The 9,588-nt window shown below is 37.1% G+C and overlaps 1 protein-coding gene across 1 annotated transcript in view; it reads left to right on the plus strand.

The window, feature by feature from the left end:
* Nucleotides 1-9,588, plus strand: part of RPAP2 (RNA polymerase II associated protein 2) — an 80,943-nt gene that overhangs the window by 48,424 nt on the left and 22,931 nt on the right. The window lies entirely within an intron of this gene.

Here is a 9,588-nt window from a genome sequence, read left to right on the forward strand (position 1 = left end):
GCATCGGCAGGCGGACTCTCAACCACTGCGCCACCAGGGAAGCCCCCTTAATTTCATTTTTAACAGTACATTTTATTAATGTTGAATGGTCTCATTATTTTACATCTGTATTTTTACCAATATAGCTAATACTATTTCATTTTTCATCAGCATTTTTATCAGTGATATCATCAGAAAAGTTTTGTTTTCCAAATTAATGTACATCTTTAAAATCAAACAGATTTAAAGGAACTAAAGTAGATACTACACAAGCATATATAAAACATTTAATACTCATTCACCTTTTAAGAAATCACTAGTGGTGTCTAAGGCTTTCAATAGAGTTAAAACCATCTAGTAAGTGTAGTGTTTTTCAGCTTGAATTGTAAAAGTCTTCTTTTGAAGACCATTCATTACTGCATTACTGTTGCTACTTAGTACTTGTTAGGTCATTGAAGCCCATAGGACATTGAATACTTATTGGACACTCACAGGTCAAGAAGTGTTATGAGCCAACCTCATAGCATCTCCAGCCCTGCTTTTCTTTCTTTGATGTTACTTCAGTCTGACATGTTATTCTTGCATCACTGTCCCACAGAAGGCTGTGCTGGGAGACATTAGAGTAGGCTTCAATGAGCCAGCATCCGTGTCACCCAACGAGATACAGCTCACATGATTTGTTAAATCAGAACACAGAAAATAACTTTACTTGAATGCCCTGACATAAATTTTTTATCAACCATAAGAACAAATCTTTTGTCATTTCTGCTATTCAGTGTTCCAGTTGAATTGGTAATTTGTGAAACAGATCTTAATTTTTTAGAAAGTTCTTTCCAGTTTATGAAATTTGTAAATATTTTGGTCACTGGCAAAAAAAATATCAGTATCTCTGCTCACCCACCATATCCTATGCCTGCTAATAAACCCTCGTAGATAACTGTTTAACTGTACTTCTGTACTTCATTATACTAAAGGGGAAGTAGCTTTTTTGGTTGACAAGTCAGAGGCCCAGGCTCAGCAGTAATCTCAGAGCCTTGCTTTCTAAGCCAGTAACTGGAAGTATTATCTTAATGAGCAGCTGCTTACTGAGGACACGTTAGGTCCTACTTCTTTTTGTATCAGACTGTTGCCTCACCTTCTCCAAAATGTATAGCAAGGAACAACAATAGAAAAAAGTATGGAAAATGAAATTTAAAAGTCTACCATCAAAATTTCCTAAGTTTATTCCATACAAAAATATACCTCTAGTATTTGATTTTAATAGAGGCACCCATGTGGCCCAAAATACTGAAAGCTTTGCTAGTCCTTTTATTTGACTTGTCTAACTTTGGATGTAGTGTAGGTATTTCAAGGGTCAGTGACCCATAAAAATAGTAACTTAGTTGAATTCAAGAAACGAAACTGCACACATCTTAGACATATTGCATATTTCACATTGTGCAGTCAGTCTTAAGGTTGTAGCAGTAAACACTGTTTCCTTTTGTCATTCACCTTCAATCCTTCGCTTTCATTATTTCCCTAAGCCCTAACAGTTAGATCTACCCATCCTTCTCCTAGTCTTTGGTCCTTTTGATCCCTTGACAACTAAAAACCTTTGCAGTTAGGGCCCTTTTGGCTTCTTTTAAAATCTTTGGTCACTATAGACACCAAGTTAGCTGGTACCTCTTGGGTTTTGCCTTTCAAATCTTGTTTTCTCATAATTGTCTGTAACTTTTGCTATAGGCCCTCTTTGAACATTCTTTATCTTCCCTAGCTGAATCTCCTTATTGTTTGGTCATCTGATCCTAAGACTTCTGTCTCCTGTCCCCATATTATTTTATTTCTTATTTCCTCATTTCTCAGAAAATCCCCTTTAGCTTTTCATATTTCTGACCCCCAGGGAATCTGTGACTCAACTGATAGCCCCTTTCCTTCTCAGACTGTCCTTTTTTCATCCTTTTAGAATAAATGTTACTATATGAGATGGGGATAAAATTAAAATACATATCCATTATGTTAAAACTAATCCCATTGGCTTCTGTAAAGTATAATTATACTTTAATTTATATTTGCACCCCTCTTTCCTCCCACTTAGAGTTCACAGTTACTTTTTAGGGAAGTTATTTTGTTACTGGGGAAAGAAAAAGTGGGCATGAGGGCCAGCATTAGATAAAGAACTTTAAACCCAGTGAAAAATATGGAGACTTTAGACACTCAAAGAGGTATGTGCATATGAAGAGAAAGGAGGTAAACACTCACATGTATTTGTAGAACAGTAACCCCTCATTCAGCTTTTTGATTTATCGCCACTAAGATTGAATGTAGGCATACATGGGATTACCTTTTTTTAATAATTATCCTATGATTCAGAAAATCTTTGTATCTACTCTTAAATTGCCAATGGAATTTTTTTAGTCATTGTAGACATTTCTGGAATTCATATTAAAAAGTGAACTTCTTATAAATCTTTATAGCTAGGAAAAAGGTTCTGAATGGCAGTTGTAGACACTGAAGATGAATATAGTAAGATAATATGTTCAGTATTATTATAACAATGGTACTGTTCTTTGTATATGAATATTGCAAAGTTTTGTTATTATTAGCATTTGTTTAATGCATGAAAGGTGTTTTCAAAATTCCTCATGAGAACCATTTAGAAAAGGATACATATACACATATATAATTTTATTAGTAAAATAAATGGCTCAAGTCTAGCTCTTGTTAGAGGGAAAAATCAACATTTTGAGCAAAACATGATAGTCCAGGTGAAAGAAATCTGGGTCTTGAATTTTCACATCTGTATTCTTAAAAGTAGATAAGGTGTCTCTGTAGCAAATCATCTTTTCCTAGTAACTTCCCTTGTACTTTCACAGATGTATTAACATTTTAAAAATTTGAACCACAGTGTGTAACAGTGTATACTGATGGGAATTTTATACCCATATAATCTCAGAAAGAAATTCATCAAATCAAATTGGTTCACTTTATCTTTCCACACTCAATGCATCTATATATAAAAATACAGTATGACCCATTCACACTTCATTTAGATTTCTCAGTAATTCCATAGGACTTGGATGGCCAGTGTGACTACAACATTTATTGATATTTATACTATGCATTCAGACCCTAAATAGTTACCAAGAGCACACTGAAAGACCTTTCAAAGCTTAAGCAGTATACTTTTTTTTTTTTTTTTTAGCTACGTTGGGTCTTCCTTGCTGCACACGGGCTTTCTCTAGTTGCAGCAAGCGGGGGCTTCTCTTCATTGCTTTGCGCGGGCTTCTCATTGCAGTGGCTTCTCTTGTTGCGGAGCACAGGCTCTAGGTGTACAGGCTTCAGTAGTTGTGGCTCACAGGCTTCAGTAGTTGTGGCACACGGGCTCTAGAGCTCAAGCTCAGTAGTTGTGGCGCACGGGCTTAGTTGCTCCGCAGCACGTGGGGTCTTCCTGGACCAGGGCTGGAGCCCATGTCCCCTGCATTGGCAGGCAGATTCTTAACCACTGCGCCACCAGGGAAATCCTAGTATACATTTATTTAACAGTGAAGGAATTAATGTTCCTTTACTCCTCTCATTTTTATTTAATAAATGTTATAATTAACAAAGGTAAGTTCTCAAGAACTCCTTAAACATAGAAGAACATCTATAATAGTGATAACGCTGTTTTTGTTTGTTTTTGCTTTTAGTAACTGATTAGAAATGCAATAAAGTAACCTTGTAGTTGGTGTTATTGCTTTAAACTCCTGGCTATAGTAATTTTTGGTTTTTGTTGAACCTTATCATACTTTATGATTACATACTATATGTTGAAATAATACAAAATCAAATCTGATTTTCTCACATAAATATGCTCTAATAAAGATATTAGGCTCTTTCCACAGTCTTGATGCATGATTTTTCATAAAAATGTATATGAATATATATAGTCTGCTGTAAATATTTTAGTACCTGTATGCTCTACTGTGTAAAGCTTTTAATGTATTTATATATTTTGATGTTTATACATCAAATTAGAAAGCACAATAAATTACATTAAAGTGTGTTTTCTGATGCCTTCTCATAGTATATATCATATATTTGTTTTTATTTTCCTCATAATTTTCATCTACCCTTGCCTACCCTTCTGTATAGGAAAACAGAAACTGAAGGATCACTTTTTATCATGGTCATGGTTTTCAGAGAAGTTTCTCTGAGAAGATTTTGACTGGTATTTTGAGATTTTATAGCTGTAGGACACCTGCCTCAGCTCGGTCCTTATCCTCCTTTCCCTCTTCCCTTTGCCCTTAGTCTTCCCAGTGTTCTTTGACCTCTGTCATTATACTTGAGCCTGTAACACGAGTGGGGACTATGCAGATGTTGACCTAAAGCTGAGAAGTCTAGGGAAGGGTCCAGACCAAGGCTGGCAGCCAAAGAGAAGCCATATAGAAGGCTATGGAGAAGCAAACTGACTGGCCTGAGTTCTATGTGCAGCACACATGTCAGAAATACAATAACTTCTTGTATTTAAAATGTAACTTTTTCACCCAAGTTTAATATGGAACCTTTGTAAAAAGCCCACTGCTTATGTATTGTGATGATCTATGGTTAATTTTAGCATGGGAGTCCAGAGTCTCTTTGTGGATAGCCAGGGAGAGGTGTGTATTGTGTTCCATGGGAATGATTTGGTTATCTAATGGAGTAAGTAGGTAAATACTTACTTATTTTGTTCTACTTAGAAAGAATGGAGGGTAGAAAGTGACTTGTGGTAGTCTAACATGGATACATGCTATTCCTAGTTTTATGCCCTTGATGTTCTCTAATGGAAAGCTTTCAAGATCATCTCCAAAAATGTCTGCTTTCATTTTATTTATGTGAACTGTCTGTTTTCAGTGAACTGTGGCCCACTTCCTAGACAGAGACCATGCAATAGTTTATTCCCCCTAAAAGCTTTGAGTATTCCCGTCGTTCCAGGAGTAGCATGTAAGTTCTGGGAAATGGTATTTAAATAAGCTCAACTTGACCATGATCACTAAACAAAAGCCTTCACTGGACGTGGGCAGCCACTTTAGGTAACCATCATAAAGATAGACACTCAGGAGAGTCACTTCCCTAGGGCACTAGACATGAATGGAAAGATGTGACCCAGGCTTTTTGCCTCAGCAGATTGTTTTTTATAGCACGCCCATCACTAATTTCCTTAGAGAAATATGTGAGCACACCATGAAAATGAAGAGATGGTTCCTTAGAAATTTATTGGTTCTCAGAAGTATTCCAAAGCCTTTCTCTTAACATTCCCAATTTAGTTCTCAGTATTTGCGACCATAATAGATAACTGAAATAATTTTTGTTTCCTTATAATTATGGAATTTTTTATACTTAATTGAATTTTATTGAGATATAATTCCTATAACTTAAAATTCACCATTTTAAAATGCATAATTCACTGGTTTTTAGTATATTCAATATTTTGTGCAACTATCACCACTGTCTGATTCCAGAACATTTTCATCACCCCCAAAAGAAACCTCACATCTATTAGCTTAGTCCCAGTTTCCCCTTCCTCCATCCCCTGGCAACCACTAATCTACTTTCTGTCTCTATGGATTTACCTATTCTGAACATTTCATATAAATGGAATCATATAATATGTGGCCTTTTGTATCTGGCTCCTCTCACTTAATGTATTCAAGGTTCATTCATGTTGTAGCATGTAACAGTACTTAATTCCTTTTTATGGTTGAGTAATGTTCCATTGTATGGATATACCACGTTTCATTTATCCACTCATCAGTTGATGGACATCTGGGTTGTTTCCACTCTTTGGCTCTCATGAACATTTGTTAACGAGTTTTTATGTGAATGTAAGTTTTCGGTTCTCTTAGGTATATACCTAGGAGTGGAATTAGTGGGTCATGTGCTAACTCTGTTTAACCTTTTGAGGAACTTCCAGACTGTTTTCCACAGTGGCTGCACTGTTTTAAATTTCCACTGGCACTCCATAGATTGAACTTCAAAGGTCATCTCTTCTTGCCTTACACCCAGTAGTCCCACCAGGCTTATGTTTGCAGTTTTTCCAAACTTTAAATATGCTTGTTCGTATTAAATTTAGGCCTTCATGGACGTGTAACATCAATTTTTTATGTTCTAGGAATTTCTACTACGTATGCAAAATGAGTACCTATGAGCCCCCTCACAAAACAAAAAAAAAAGATCATAGTGTTGAATATGAGACCATATAAATTAAATGTCTGAACGATAACTAGTGGTATTTATTTTGGATTCCTCAATATCCATAAAATTCCTGTTTTGGTTTGTTTTTTTGCTTGTGTAAATCTTCGATTTGTTTATCTTATGATACTTACTATCACAATACCCGTGTCATTGTGAAGTTTCAGTAAAGTACTTATTTACTGAGAGTTAAATAATAATTAGATTATTTCTAAGCCCCCTATACTTATTGCTGAGAGTTTATCTAAGAAAAATAAAATATTTTTTAATTGAAGTAACTTTATCCTCAGCCAGCAGGCTGTGTGGGAACCCAGATATTTTCTAAAGGAAAAATAATACTTGTGTAAATTTTAACCAAAGACTGCTTTCTTCAGTGATTTTTTTTCCCTCAGAATTCCTCATATTTTTGGCAATTTTATAATGTTGGTTTTTTAATCCATAGGCAGCTAAGAGACCCCAACCTAGGGCCAGAATACATATTAAAGTCACCAAGGATCCTCAGCAAAAAGATGTGTTCCCTAGCTTCCCCTTCCCAAGCAGCACAGTAACAGCAATGGTGACAGCTAGTATCAGGCAGCACTTAGCCCTTACCAGTCACAGCCTCGACTTGAGGAGTCAGTCTCCCAATGTACTCTTGATATCTTCACATCCTGACTGAGCTCACTGAGAGCACAGGTCAGGAGAAGCCAGGAAGCATGAGGCGTAAGGGCACTGTTATCCCTAGCCTCAGGGTTCTGCACCATAAGAGTGTGATAATCATTGTGTGTGGACACCACTGGTTGGTCCCATTTCTGTCTTAGAGCACTGAAAAAGTTGGAGCCACTATGCTGAGAGAATTGTTACATAGCAGTAGTTATGAAGAAAAGTTTTTCCAACACACATCTCCAAAGCTGCTCTATAGAGCTGTCACAAACAGGATCTAGATATAAAGTTTAAAGTCACTACAGCCCAGCCCTTTAAGCAAACCTATGTGTAATACATTGCTACTAAGTGAATTACAAAGAACTTGTTTCTTTTCAATTAGAAATATCAATGGAAAGCATCCCTGCTTCCTTATTAATAGGTAATCCTAAAGCATTAAATGCAAACATTATCAGAACATAAACCATCTGTTATAAGAAAAACATTTTATTTTATTTGGCTGTCATGGTCTTTTATATAATCAAAGTTTTTATCAAAGTTTTTATCTCCGTTTTTTAGACAGTAGTTCTGAAATAGAAAGCTCATGATGACATACTTCTTCATGGTATGTTCTTGTCTACTTTGTTTTTCTTTTAGGAGTCCTTAATAGTAATAGCCTCACATGCCTCTGGGTTTTTTCAAATTTGGGGACTTTAGATTTGTGCCTAGGATAAAATTAAATTTATGTAAATTATTATTAAGCATTGTTATATTTTTAGTAAGTGTAATTCCCTTACCCCAAAGACCACCTTTAACTATGCAAGGGTCTCTTAAAACCCTAAGTTGAGTTCTATTCTGGATTTTCCCTTGCACTAGCAGTGTAGCCTTGCACAAGTTTCTTAACCTCATTGTGCATTTTTTGTCTTGTTGGCAATAAGAGGGGACTAAATCCTGGTTAAATCAACTTGGGAGTGTGAATTCAACTATGAGATGTTATAAGTAAGAAACAGTTTTAATGCAGTATGTCAAAGGCTACTGAAGGAGACAGTGGAGATGAGTATATTTAGCATAGGAAACAATGTAATTGTGCTGATAGCCATGGTGACACTGCCCAAGTGTTACTACTTGGTTTGGTATCTTAGTCCTTAAGCTTGGCAAAGAAATACGTTGATAATATTGCTAGCCATTCTTTCTGTGGAAAGATTATACAGTACTCATTTAAGTAAATGGGATGAACACCCCCGAAGATTCCTTAACTCTCTTTGTACTACAGACCTAGCTGACATTATATTGCTCTCCACATCAAAGATGAGGGACCTGCCCTGGATATTTAAGGAAACAGTGAAGTGATTTAGTACCTCAGCAATATAAATATTAAAGGTAGTGAAGAGCAAAGTAAAATGTGTAAGTTGATTTTTTTAATGTAAAACTATGTTTTAGAGCTCATTTTCTTACAGAATCCTCACTATAACCATGGACCTTTTCTCCCCCGCTTCCATATTATTCTTTTTTTTTTTCTTTTCCTTTTTCCATATTATTCTTTACATTTTATTCTGGGGATAAGTCTTATCAACAAATAGGGACATCTAGAAACCTGATATTTTATGTCAGAATTTCTGATTCTTTGTTCAGATCACATTTAAGGAAATTTTTTTTTAATTTATTTATTTTTGGCTGCATTGGGTCCTCGTTGCTGCGCATGGGCTTTTTCTAGTTGCGGTGAGCGGGGGCTACTCTTCGTTGCAGCGTGTGGGCTTCTCATTGCGGTGGCTTCTCGTTGCGGAGCACGGGCTCTAGGCGTGCAGGCTTCAGTAGTTGTAGCACACGGGCTCTAGAGCGCAGGCTCAGTGGTTGTGGCGCACGGGCTTAGTTGCTCTGCAGCATGTGGGATCCTCCCGGACCAGGGCTCGAACCTGTGTCCCCTGCATCGGCAGGCGGACTCTCAACCACTGCGCCACCAGGGAAGCCCCCAAGGAAAAATTTTAAAGTAGTTCTAGAATAACATTTTTTTTCTTTTATTGATGAAAAGATCCCAACCATTCATTGATATAACTTCTTTGAACTAGGTATGTTGGAGTAATCTGAGTTTCGTCTTGGAGATAATAGATTGTTAGCTATAGGAATGATAAGCTACCTTGCCTGTAGCCCTGATTTTCCTTCTAAAGAGTTTATTTGCACTTTTTTTTTAATGTTTTTAATATCATACCACTAAAACCAGCATAAGTAGAGCCCACATTATACCAGGAAAGGATGAGACTCACACTTTGCTGTAGCATCATAACTGTAAATCAGTGTAGAGGCTGACTATACAATAATGGAATAGTTTTCAAATATTAGAAATCTGACTTTAAAATAACCAACAAATGTTTATTGAGCAGCTGTTATGGGTAAGACTGTATCTTAGGCCTTGTGGGGGATACAGAGATTAAACAAAGATCCTGTCCTGGAAGACTACCGGAGGTTGAGGAAAGGGGGAGATAGATATGTGCACAGGTGACTACAGTAAAAAGTTGAATGTATTATTAAATGGCAAGAAAGAAACAAACTGTTTGGGGGTTCAGAGAAGCAAAAGAGCTCTACTAGGGAGATCAAAAAAGGTTTCACAGGGCTTCCCTGGTGGCGCAGTGGTTGAGAGTCCGCCTGCCGATGCAGGGGACACGGGTTTGTGCCCCGGTCCGGGAGGATCCCACATGCCACAGAGCGGCTGGGCCCCTGAGCCATGGCCGCTGAGCCTGCGCGTCCGGAGCCTGTGCTCCGCAACGGGAGAGGCCACAGCAGTGAGAGGCCCGCATACTGCAAAAA

Source organism: Lipotes vexillifer, unplaced genomic scaffold, assembly GCF_000442215.2.
Source record: "Lipotes vexillifer unplaced genomic scaffold, Lipotes_vexillifer_v1.1 scaffold490, whole genome shotgun sequence".
Taxonomy (NCBI): domain Eukaryota; kingdom Metazoa; phylum Chordata; class Mammalia; order Artiodactyla; family Lipotidae; genus Lipotes; species Lipotes vexillifer.